Source organism: Miniopterus schreibersii, assembly GCF_964146895.1.
Source record: "Miniopterus schreibersii genome assembly, chromosome: 6".
NCBI classification, from domain to species: domain Eukaryota; kingdom Metazoa; phylum Chordata; class Mammalia; order Chiroptera; family Miniopteridae; genus Miniopterus; species Miniopterus schreibersii.
In genome coordinates, this window is record NC_138107.1 from 81,894,975 (window position 1) to 81,907,469 (window position 12,495).

The window sequence follows — 12,495 nt, forward strand, 5'->3', positions numbered from 1 at the left end:
AGGCAGGGGCTCGCCCCTTAGGGGTGGGGTGGGCGAGGGCCCAGCAAGGCTGTGAAGCGCCAGATGCTGTAGCAACGGCAGGCCGCCGCTTTAACCACCGCCCCCCAGGACAGGCCACAGGGGCCCCCACGGGACCAGGCAGAGGCCTAGTTGAGAGAGCCCAGGGAGTGCTGGAACCGTGGAGGCCGGGCCACCTTGGGGGCAGCCACTGCCGAACCCCTGACCCCTCGTCAGCCAGGAGGGGGAGAGATGCCCCAGTGGCCCCCTGCTCCTGCCGCATCGTATTGGGGCCTCCCATTAGCAACCCCACTGGCAGCCGGCCAGCAGGGAGCAGGGCGAGCAGGGCAGGGCAGAGGAAGACGGGGTCACCACGTGGGGGCAGCCATCCCGTCGGTTCATTCTGTTCATCTTCGCTTTAATTACGCAAATAATACATATTCATTCTAGAAAATGTTGAGAGCGGGTCCCAGTGAGGGAACTCCCCCATCACCCCCCCTCGAACCTCTGGATGAGTGTTTTGGCTTTTTCTCCCTCATATATACTTGTAAAGGATTCGGACATTTTTATTCAGAATAAACCAGCATAAATTCGGTTGCACTTGCTTCTCGGCCTAATGGAGACGAGGCTGGAGCCTGACACAGCGCCGTTTCCTCTCCTTTGTTCTGGGAACATAAACAAGTTACTTCATGTACCTCTGTGGGAACTGGGGATTAGCAGCGTTTGCACTCACAGAAACCTTCCGCAAGCTTGGCTCTCGGCTCGGATACCAAGTAATTAAATATAAGATGAAAGACGAGTCCTAGGGAGCACACTCTCCCGGGCTGGAAAAGGAAATATACGTGAAGGCAGCCTCGCTTAGCTGGATTTCACTGTCAACATAAAGTTTCTGTCCCCTTTTAATATACTTGCAGGGCAGTTTCAAAACAGGGGGGAAGAGTTTAGGAAAATAGAGCAAGCGCCTACGTACACAGTTCTTGCTGCACCTGCAGCGTCCCACACTGCGTCGGGACACTCATCACACTTGTCACTGTTTGCCTAACACTTGTCCAGCCTGTTCAACAGGATCCTCCAGAAGCCACAGCCCACATCTGTTCCTTGAGCCCAGCACAGAGCCTGGCCCTGAGCAGGTCCCTAGGTAGCGAGGGTGACAAAGTGGTTGATGTTCTTAAAGTCGAGGGACGGTCGGCGGGTATCGCTGTGTGTGCCAGGATTCTGAGAGGCAAAGACCAATGTTTAAGACCATCGTCATGATATGCCCATGGTGAGCGGCCCCTGTCACCTTCAGTTAAAAATTAAAAAACCTCAGTCATCTCAGCTCCTTCCAAAAGGAATAAGTTCTGCCTCCTGGAGTGGGATCTATATTCAGCCTTTTGCAGATTTCTGTCTGACTGGGATCGTCCTCGTGACCTGGTTCAGGAGCCTAAGGGATAGGAGCTCGAGCCACCCCACTCAGTTCTAGACGGTAGAGCACATCCCGGGAGAATCCATTTGCTCTCGGATCACACGTCTAGAGGTTAAGCTGTCAGCTACTGTGACACGGAAAGTGGCCTTGGGGTTGGGGGAAGAACACTGAGGGGGGCCATCCTAAAGGATGGCAGTCGCTGTGGAGAGGATTCAGAACAGCTCAGAGACTGACTCGTAGCTGCTCCGAGCGGCTTGTCCGTGTCCCCCCGCCAGCTGCGGTGCTCCCCGCTGGGCTCCTGGTAACTGTCTCTGAACCCACTGTCGCGGGGCCTACAGAGCAGGGCTGCAGCGGGCGAGGGGGAGCTGAGCCCTCCCCTCCCCTTCATCGCCTTGGGACTGCAGAGGAAAGGCTGCCCGAGGAGGCCTGTCCCTCTCCTCTGCCAAACTGTGCAGTGGCGCCCGGGCTGGGCAGCTCAGTTGGCTAGAATGTCATCCCGGTACCCCAAGGTTGCAGGTTCGGGGCACATACAAGAATCAATATATAAATAAGTGGTTCAACAAATCGATGTTTCTCTCTCTCCCTCCCCTCCCCCTTTAAAAATCAATCAATAAATAAAATAAAAAACAGAAAACAACAACACATGTGAAATCGCTTTGCAAGTTCACGTAAAGGCGACGAGCCTCCATGGTGCTACTCTGAATCACAGCAGATTTTCATTTTGTTATTTTGGAAAATACTGCAGCAGGATTTCAGCAGAGTGTCCAAGCCCCTTGTACAAGTTTAAATATACTTTTTAAAGGGTGTTTTCAGAGTATAGATTGTGCTGCATGCCTTTCGTTGTGAATGGATTAGATGTGTGTTATCTCCTAGAAAAAAAATGTGTCTGGAAGCAGACTGCATTCTTAGAGGGATAATTAGTCCATTGTGCTCAGCACAGCGAGTCCTCCCCTGGTGTCCTTAGAGATGGGACTGATCTGGTATTGAAAGCAAGAAACTATTTGCAACATGTTGCTTGCTTGATATCTAAAAACTGTTCAGCTCAGAAATAACTAAGACTTGATTTCATCGTCTCTGGGCAATAAAGACCAAAATATCCTAATAAAAGAGCAGAGCGAAAAATAGAGCCAGTGGTTGTCCTAGAGGCAGAGAAATGCATTTGCCCAAGGAGGAGCTCCTGGAACCCCAAGGGTTTAGAGACCCGGAACGTGTGTCCTTCCAGGCAGACTGATGGATGACAGAGTAAGCCGTGACCTGATTACGAGGTAAGGGTGGGCCGTGAGCAGTACTGTGAATAATGGGCCGTGTGTGTTTGTTTTCTAAGATTCCTATGCCCATGCCTCAGTACTGACAGTTTCGTGCAATTGGAGATGAGGAATTGTATTTTCGGCCAGACAACTTCAGTCCTGGTAACTATGTATTGTTTATAGCTTGGTTCCCATGGTTAGATTCAGTACTCCAGGACTGACAAAAAAATAGGATTTTCATTTAGTTCCTCCTACACTTGAGTGCTTTTGTCTGCCTGAGACCTATGTCTTTTTCTGAGCATAAACACTTTTTAAATTTCTGAAGACAAACTCATTTACTATTCAAATTATTTCACTCTTGAAAAGATGAGCTTCTTTGTTTGCTTAACAGAATATATAGTTTGCTTTGTAGAACAAAAGCAAGGCAGGGTTTATAGCTGGTGGCGTTTTCTGGGTTTGCAGTCGTGTCTGGAGAGCGTATGTAGATTTTTAATCAACGGCGCTGGGACGCAGAGGGCGTTAGTACAGTACTTCTCAGTGTCGGGAGGGTCAGTGTGTCCTACCGCACATCACTGGGGACGTGTCGCTCCTGTTGGCATGCAGTTGACTTTAATATTTGTCATTGACTGGGGTATGGACTTAGCAGATGTCATCATCAGCCTTTTTCTTTCAAAGAAAAAACTTCTATTAGACTAAAAATAGTTGAGAATGATTGGTCAATGGCCTGTGCTTCAGAAAACAGCTGGCTTTATCATTTATTTGTCTTGGGACCTGTGTCGCGATGGCATCGTCTTAGATCATAAGATAAGCGGGCTCCCCCTCCCCCAGCATTTAAATTGTTACGCTCCCTGTATAACATGTGGGCTGTGTCTCGAAGTACTCCTTGTACCTTCTAGTGCCTCTGTACCTGGAAATGTGGACTCTTTTTTAAACCCGCCTTATCCGATATTGATCATAGGACGGGAAATCTTTGCCGGAGTCTGAAAAGCGCCTGCCTGCCGTCGCCCTCTGTCATTCTCGGGGCCAGTCTTTCCCCCGTCGCTGCACAGCTTCTTGGAGCTGTTGCCTGGCTGCAGAGTCAGCAAAGCACCTCAATTAGGTCAGACCTGGCCAAGCCCCGAGGGCTGCCGGCTGTTTGTGCTGAGGCCCCTCCACCTCCCGTGGCTCCAGACAACCCCTCCCGGCTCCTCCCTGAAAGGCCCGAAGGCTCCTCAGAGGGGTAGCAGGCCGTTCACACGCTGGGACAATGACTCCACCACCAGAGGCTGTTAGCGGTTTCACTGGCGGACTTGCCCTGGAACCAGAAAGACTTGGTTTCGCTTGTAGAATTGCAGGCCCTGTGGCAGATCCCCGGGAAGGGGTGTTTTTCACTGGGGGGGCTCTCTGGCCCTCCTCCAGTTAGGTCACAGGCTGGCCTGCAGCTTGCCGGCTGGATTGTGTCCTGCTGGCTGTAGACCTGTCCTGTGGGCCCTGAGTCCCCAGCCCTGCTTCCTGGTTGTGTAACCGGCGCTGCGAGGGAGTTGACCAGAGCTGCTTTCCAGCAAGAGTATCTTGTTCACCTGGCGAGGCATAAACGTGCATCTTATCTGGGGCCCATCTCACTATCGTGTAAAAAAGATTTTGCTGAGCAAAAACAGTCTTTTCACCGATTCTTCGTATTGGCGAATACATTGTGCAGCAAGAAGTGGCAGGGATACGTTTGTGTGCCTTTTGCACATCTTGGGATTTATGTGGCTGTGGGCATCAAAGCCCAGGGCGAGGCAGCCAGACACCCCCAAAAGGTGCTAAAACTCCAGTGGAACCTGTGTGCGGGATGTGAGACCGGAAGGACTAGGAAGAAAACCCTGCAGAGCTGGGGCGAACACAAGCCCTAAGAAAACACCGAGGCCCAGGAGGCTCCTCTGCTCTCCGGTGTGAAAGAGCCTGGAATGTTGCTCAAGAAATATAACTTTCTTTCCCTTTTCCCCTCTCTGCTATTATGTGTCTGTATTGCCTCACCCAGGGCCCTATGCACTATTCAGTTGTTTGTTCATTCAGCAGATACTTAGTATAAATATAAAGGAAAAAGAAACAAAGTGTGTGTGTGTTCCTTGTTCTAAAAAAGCTCCTAATTTTAAAAATTAGATTCAAAATACCATGACCCCCCCACACCCCACACCCCCCACCCCTATTGTGTATGCAACACAGGGCGGTCTCAGTTACTTGCAGGTAACTTGAAAGGTCTGTAGTGATACCAGCTGATGATTTTACTAAAGCAAGAATCACAGGTGAACGAACAAGTGACTGACCCAGGGACCGCATATGGCTGTGCTGTCTCCTCACAGCCGTCCCTCAAAGCCGAGTCACTAATGCAGCGTAGTTTCCAGACTGCCCAGCATCCACACTCCAAGCAGCTTTGCTGTTCTTGTTCACTGGTAGTATACACAGAGTCTCTCAGAAACGGCTTTTTAAAAATGTTTCTTTGCAAAAAAAAAAAAAAAAGTTTCTTTATGGGAAGACAAAAGTAGTGAACTTGTGCTCTGAGGGTATGCACAGAAACCAAACGAGCACCAAGCCAGCAGCCTCTGTGTATACCTGGTCTAGGAACAGAGATCTTTGTGTCTTCCACATGGAGATCTAATCTCCGGACGGGAAGACTCCCTGCTCCGCAGGCTGACAACCCAGGGCAGGAGAGAGACAATTACAGCTACGCCGGGATGCCAGAGGCGGCCACGTGGCGCTCACTCGAATGTAATAAACAGCCACTCAGCCCGTGGAAAGAGCAATGGGCTGGAGCTGTGGAAGGTCAGCTGGAGCTGTACGGGCTGAGTGATTCTTAAGTGAAAATGGAGGACTTGGACGTGGGTCTAGGGGACGTCATTTTGGGGGGCAAGAGAGATCTCTGCGGACCCTCAGAATGGAAGCTTAAGCGTCCCCACAGCCCAGGGAAGGCCCTTCCTCTCAAACTGCCTGTTCAGCATCTCAAATGTGGTGATTTCCATCAAATCGATAAATTCTCTGGGGGAGAAATCATTGCAACACGTTGTCTTCTGAACTGGCCGGTAAATTGCCATCCAGATGGCTTACTTAAATAGCCCCGTATATGTTCAGCCTTATTGGAAGGAAATCGGCATTAGAACAAATTATCTTATTATGTGGTTAGTTTAAAAATCACATAATAGGCTATCGTGATAGAAATGGTTAGAGTAAAGATGGTTAGATAATTCTATTTTCCGTAACCACAGATGAATACTTTAAATGGAACTTCCATTTAAAGGATTTCGATTCTTAGTTGAGCTTCAGATGTCTATACATGGGCATAATCCATATTTTGAGCTTTAGCTCCCTTGTGCACTGGTATCCGTCTTCAATAACATTTTTGTACTCCTGAAGACTTTCATCTAAAGAACTCAATATCTTTTTCAAGTGTGAACCTTTTGAATCTTTATATAAAAATAGATATAGTACTTTAAGACGAACAGGTGGGCTTAGGGAAATCAAAACCCAAAATAATCTGAAGGTCTCCCTTACTAAAGTTGGGAGTTAGTCATTCTGTCTACTTCTTAGTATTTATGAATATAAAATCACAGAACGTAACTGTTTTTCTAAGAAATGCCTATAAGCTTACATTGTAGTTATTTGTCTTCAGATAGATTTTTAAATACTGTTTTTGGAAAAAAGTCAAGCTTCAGTGTATTCCTGTTTCACTTTGCTTACTCAAACTGTGTTAAGCCCTGGCTGGTGTGGCTCAGTTGGTTGAGCCTGTGCACCGAAGGGTCACCGGTGCAATTCCCACTCAGGGCACACGTCCGGGTTGAGGACCCTTCCCTGGGAGGCAACCGATCGATGTTTCTCTCTCTCTCCGCCCCTTCCTCTCTCTCTGAAAATCAATAAAAACGTACATATTTTTAAAAAGACTAAATTACCTTTTTTTAAAAAAACTGTGTTGAATGTTTTGTTGACAGAAGCTAAGTATCCAAACTTTTTTTCAACTGTGTGTTACTCACCACCCCGCCCCCGCCCCCTACCCCCCACCCCCAAACTTCACTGTAAAACTTACGTTAAAGATGTGTCCATTTGCTTTGAAACAAACTTATAATTCAGAAACTGAACTTGGAAACATCCAAAGAGCTTGCTTCTTTTGTGGACTTTAATGAGAACGGTGGCCGGGGCCAGGAAGGTAAAGCCGGAGCAGCTTTAGGCCAACGTGGGTTGTATTTGATGTCCACAAAAGAATGGCCGGCGCAGGGTGGTGCTCAGCGAAGTGTGCATTTTCAGCTTACCCACAGTGGTGTCTATTGTCCTGTTTCTCAATTGAATGATGTCATGTTTCATTTAAGGCTCTTAGTGATGCTGAAGTCTGTGGTCTGCACACTAGGGGGAAAAAGGCAGTGAGAAACTTGCAAATCAGGTTTTTGCAAAGCCTTTGTGTGTCGGGTTTGGAGAGATAAAAGCTGACTCATGCAATATTTCCACGGAAGGAGCTGCACAGACTAGTAAAAGCTTCTTGTTTTACCTGCCCGAGCCTCCAGTGAGGTCACCGCATCAGCTGAAGGCAGACGATGCGGGGTTGCCCGGGAGAGCACAGGTAGGTGCCAGCGTGGCCGTGCCCCGAGGACGCAGTGCCCGCAAACGGGCGCACTCCCTGCGGCGCAGAGGGAGCGTGGGCACCGCGGTGAGCAGCTGTCGCAGGGGGCGGTTTCCCCGCGGCGCTGGCAGGGACGGCCGCTTGCCTGGCCGCGTTACAGCTGTTCTGCTATAAAGGCGGTCTAAGGGAAGGAGCCATCCAACAATGGAATCAGTCTAGAGGGTGATTCTGTCTCCCTCCCCCAGAGCGGCAGCCGGGCTTAAGTGGCATTTGCCTTGTCTTGGTTTCCTTTGATCGTCCCTAAAAGTTCGGGCGAAAGATCTAGAGGGCTGATGGTTGTGATTCTGGGGAGGAAAATGAAATCTGAAGTTGCCATGCATCGGACCCTCAGCGTTTTGATGTGCTCTCTTTGTGAGGCTCGTGCAGGCTTAGGGGCCGCAAAATAAACATTTGCAAGCCTTAGGCTTAGCAACTGGAGTGATGAAATTCAGTCCGAGTCTAGCGGTCACTGAAGTTGACTGAGTAAACGCAGTCTCCATTTTGAGCGATTATTGGTAAAAATTACTCCTTTTAGGAGGCATAGCTGGGGAGAAGGGGGCATGGGTTGTGTTCAAGGCTGTGGCACATTGGGATCTGGTTTTATTTTGTTTTCCTATTTTGATTTAGTGAGTAATATATTAGAAAGGTGTATCTAGTCAGCATTCCTTTTCCTTAATCAGATTGAACATGAAAAAAATCAGCTATCTTCTTTGAAAACACTTAAATATTTTATACAAATTGAGGCTGTGATTTGAATTTCTTTAAATGATTTTTTCAGATTATAAAAATAATACACCTGTTGACGAAAAGTGATATTTACAGATAAATACCAACGTGAAAGCACCTATTCTCTTCCTTGGTAAAAACCAATGTTCATGTTTGATTCTGCAACCTTTCGATCCTTTTCTAATGTGGATAATAAATAAGTGGCATTTTAAATTCAGAGTTAGGGTCCCATTGTACGTACGCTTCATAAACCACCCCCTTTACTCCACGGGGCTGTGACCGTTTCTACCCCCTCGAGCATGTGAGACGACATGACATTTCAGGGTTTCCCGTTGGCCCTTCAGATGGTTTATTTACTCAGAGCTCTGTGTCGGACACTCTGGATTCCCTTCCTCCTTTCTCCCTAGGAAAATGCCTGGTGTGCTTATGGATGGATTTATTTACTCCCAGTGCTATTGTTAGTCACTTGGGTTTCTTCTCTTCTCCCTCCCTTTTTAAAAAGAAAATGCCAGGCAGCCCCAGGCCGCCCTCCCGACTGCCCGGAGGCGTTTTCCGGCTGAGTGTGTCACCCTCGTGGGTCAGCTCCTGCCCGAGACTGTTGCTCCCACACTAGCAGGAAGGTGCCGTTCAAGTGAAGCTGGGGTGTAGCTTACTGTTTAATCTAAATCAGAAATAGAGTTCTGTAGCCTTTGGAAAGCCACTGATACATGTTTCATCATCCGAGACCTGGCATTAGTCGGAGGCAGAGGAAAATTGCTGTTTTGTGGTCGTTGCCTGTGCCGTGGTTCCAGCTAGAGGTGGGCGATGGATGCAGTCCTGCCTATCATGTGGTTAGTTCAGGGTTGGAGTCACGTCCTGCAGGTGGGATGGGACCTGGGGAGGCGTGTCGTCCAGCTGCCTAACTTCCACAGGAGGAACCCAGAAACCCAGAGCCAGAGCCAGGGCAGAAATGCAAATTCTCTGTCCCAAGGAGACAGTGCTGCATCAACCCTAATTCCTGGCCGGTCCTCTGAGCTCTTTCTGCACACACAGTTGGACCCGTATCCAGTCCTTCACACACACACACACGCACGTGCCGTGGGGGTCCTTGTGGTGCATCGGGACCGCGGGCTTTGCACAGTCAGCTCCGATTCGGCCCTTCGTCTCCGGGTCTCTGAGCTCCTCTCCGGCCCTCCTGCTGTGTGACTCTGTGCCCAGGTACAAGGAAAAGTGGACTAGAAATCAGAAACCACAGGCTCTGACTCACGGTTCAACTTTGACCATGGTGTTGCCCAACCTCTTTGTTTATTTGGTTCCATCTATAAAATTTTTGAAAGTAATGATGCGTGAATGGATTTTGAGGCCTAGTTTTGCCTGTTGTTTGTTTTTAAGGATAATTTTACAGAGTTAAAGCGGTGGTATATTGTGGCCAGGCTGATCTGTTATAACAGCCTGCTTGAGTTTCCCTTCGCTGCGTAACAAATCACTTCAAAACCTCGTGGCTGGAAACAGTGATCGTCATTTATAATGTCTCAAGGCTCCTGGGCCTCGGGAATTCAGGAGAGGCTCCACTAGGTGGTTTTAACGCAGGGACCCACGAAGTTGCCATCAGGAATGACAAGGCTGTCATCCCGAAGGCTTCGCACCCACATGTCTGGTGCCTGCTGGCACGGCGGGGCCCAGAACAGCGGGGGTTCCTGGAGCATTGCTCTCATACCAGTGTGGTCTCACCACCTGAATCCTCCAGCACATCAACTTCAGGATAAGCAGACGTTTTAAGGTGGTGGCCCAGACCTTGCGATTGCAATGTCTTCACGCTCCACCATACTCTAGGACAGCGATTTGCAACCAGCGTGCTGCAAGAAATTTTAAAGCATGCAATAAATACCTGACTATTTAGTCAGGGGCACTGACCTCTTTTAGATTGTCAAACAAAAAAATGACATAACAATAGCCATCCGGTATGAGTGAATCAAAATTATACGAATTTTTTTTTGTCAGAAGGGCAAAAAGTATATGTTTTGGTTGCCACAGAATTTTAGTAATTAGTGTATGTGCCGTGAGATGAAAAGGAAGGAAATCGCTGGTCTAGAGCATTGGTGTTGTGTCCGAGGCTCGGGCAAGGTCCCTGCCATTTCTGGGTTCCAGTGGGAAGGGGGAGGGATGGAGGAATCAGGCTTGAGAATCAGACCCCCCGAGGGACACAGATCTTTCCTTCGCTGAGAACTGGGCTGCATGGCTGCATCTAATGGTGGGGAGGGTGGGCGGTGTGCTCAGCTGCAACTCTGTTTGCTAAAGAAGGGGACAGGGACATGGGTGGACAACCTACAGTCCCCTCTGAAAGTGAAAACACAGCCATAGTTAGGCTTTAATCCCACTTGTGACCTCCTTCACCTGCCACACTAAACCACCACAGGAGAGCACACAGTAAAGATAAAAGCAGCTGCATTTGCATAAAAAGCCTGGAGGGAATTCCCTGAGGTCCTCTTGAACCCCAATGCATGCCTGTGCCCTCCAGCCAAGAGACTCCCGAAGCCACCCCTTAGAAGGCCATTTATCTCATACAGGAGCTGCATGAACTGTCTCGCTTAATCTCTACTCGGCTGCAGTGGCCCTTGTACCTCTTAGTTCCCATGGACGAGCATCGGAATTAATTAGTAAATTATCTGAATACTTAGTATGATACGTCACAGCTTCATGGAATTTTGTTCTTCATTCACCCTCACCTCTTGTAACAAGAGCGTTTTTAGAAACATCTTTCCTATTCTTGATCTTCTTGTTCAAATACTTGCTTTGAGGCAGGATAGTAAGAAGCTAGGAAAATTCCTTGACGGGTGGAATGGGGAAACTGAGACAGATAACTGAACAAACTGGCCCGGCAATTGCAGCGAGATGCAGGGGAGAAAGCCCCTTGTGCGTAGCAACGGGCAAAACTGGTGCCAGACCTCCCCCCAGGGTGGCCTTTCCTCCCCCCAGGGTGGCCTTTCCTCCCCCCAGGGTGGCCTTTCCTCCCCTAGATATGGCTGGTCATGCGGTTTGGACCCTCTGACCTTTCCCCCCTAGAGATAGCATCTAGGCTGTATCGGTTGTATTTCAGCTCCAGGCCCAGAAAAGTAGCAAATCCAGGCAGGTGACACCAGGACCAGCTGCAATGACTTATGACCCCCTGCTCTGGCACTGACCAGTCAGTGGAGATCGTGACCCTGAAAGGACACCCCTGGAAAATATTCTATTGAGATTCCCCCAAGACCTCCCCTAACTTCCAAGCCTTAAAAAACCCTCAAAACAGAAGTCCCAGCACATACTCTCCCTCCCAGGAGCACACCTGCCTCTGCCTTCCCCTCTTCTACCCCCCACAGGCACTCATCTCCTAAACTCTAAGGGTCCTCACGAGACTTGCAACCAGGGGAGCAATAGACAGCGGCCGCTAGTCCCGCGCTAACCCCCTGAACCTGTCTCCAAGACCCCCTTCTCTCCGACTTCTCAGTGAGCCAAGGCAGCCCTGCCTAGGTTCTTTCCTGTTGCTTATTTTATCCCAGGCCCTTCCTTGTTTCACTGTTCCCAGCTTTAATAAACATACTCTCAAAATCACCTGGACCCGTGTTGTGAAATCTTTCCTACACAAAATCAAGAACCCACACAGTATAGGCCAGCCCGAGGCAGACCCGCTCCGGGCCCAGTCCCTGTCCGGTAACAGCTGTACTGACTCTTCAATGCAACAAGAGTTTTTTAATGACTCATTTTGGAAATGATTTAATGTACAGAAAAGTTGCCAAGATAAACCCAGAGTTCCTATGCACTCTTCATGCAGCGTCCCCTAATGTAAACATCTTGCATAACCACAGAACACTGGCCAAACTAACAAATTAACATGGTAACGAACAAGACTTTTTACTTCCTCACTACCAAGCAGCTACAAATAAGTATGAAAATGGTGTTTCCTAGATGGAGCACTCTGAGCTTTCAAGACCATGTAAATTGTAGTCCTGGCCCTACCGTTCATGCAGGAATCATGTTGGTCTCCTAGACAAGCAGGGGGTGGAAATTCATGTTGCTCTCTGGGGAAATTTATCTGTTGAGCTACCCACTATCTCGGAGGCGTGTAGGGGAGAAAGTTCCTCCTCAAAGACCTGATGTTGTCTTTGAAATATATAAATGTGCACATTTATAACTTTGACTCTTGAAAGATGTTTGGGTGTCTTTGTTTTAAATCATGAAGTTGATTGTTGACAGCTTTGATTGAGGCTCAACCGAGGACTGGTTCTCTATTAAATGAATTTTGCTGGCTGATAGAATAACTTCTTGCTTATATTTCAGTCTCTCTCCTGCCTCCCTTCTTTGAGCAATTTGCAGACAGTGTAACAAGGAGCTACATAATTTTACTTATTCATTGGTCTTGAGCACAACACTTTCTCTTGATTTTCGTGGTTGTCCTGCCAAGGGGCTCAGTTAGTTAGGTGGCTGTAGTCTAGAATAGCAATGAGCGGAATTTGGAGATGCTGATCCCTCCTCGGCCGCCGCTGTGCAGAGTTCTG

The 12,495-nt window shown here is 48.6% G+C and overlaps 1 protein-coding gene across 5 annotated transcripts in view; it reads left to right on the forward strand.

Annotated features, from left to right (window-relative positions):
* PLEKHG1 (pleckstrin homology and RhoGEF domain containing G1) overlaps window positions 1-12,495 on the forward strand; it is a 189,950-nt gene that overhangs the window by 96,906 nt on the left and 80,549 nt on the right. For 2 of the 5 annotated variants that reach the window (XM_081140666.1, XM_081140664.1), the window contains exon 1: window positions 7,156-7,216. The exons of the other annotated variants lie outside the window; for them this stretch is intronic. The gene's annotated coding sequence lies outside the window, so the exon portion shown is untranslated. Of the gene's footprint in view, window positions 1-7,155; window positions 7,217-12,495 lie in introns of those variants that run through there. 5 annotated transcript variants of the gene reach the window in all.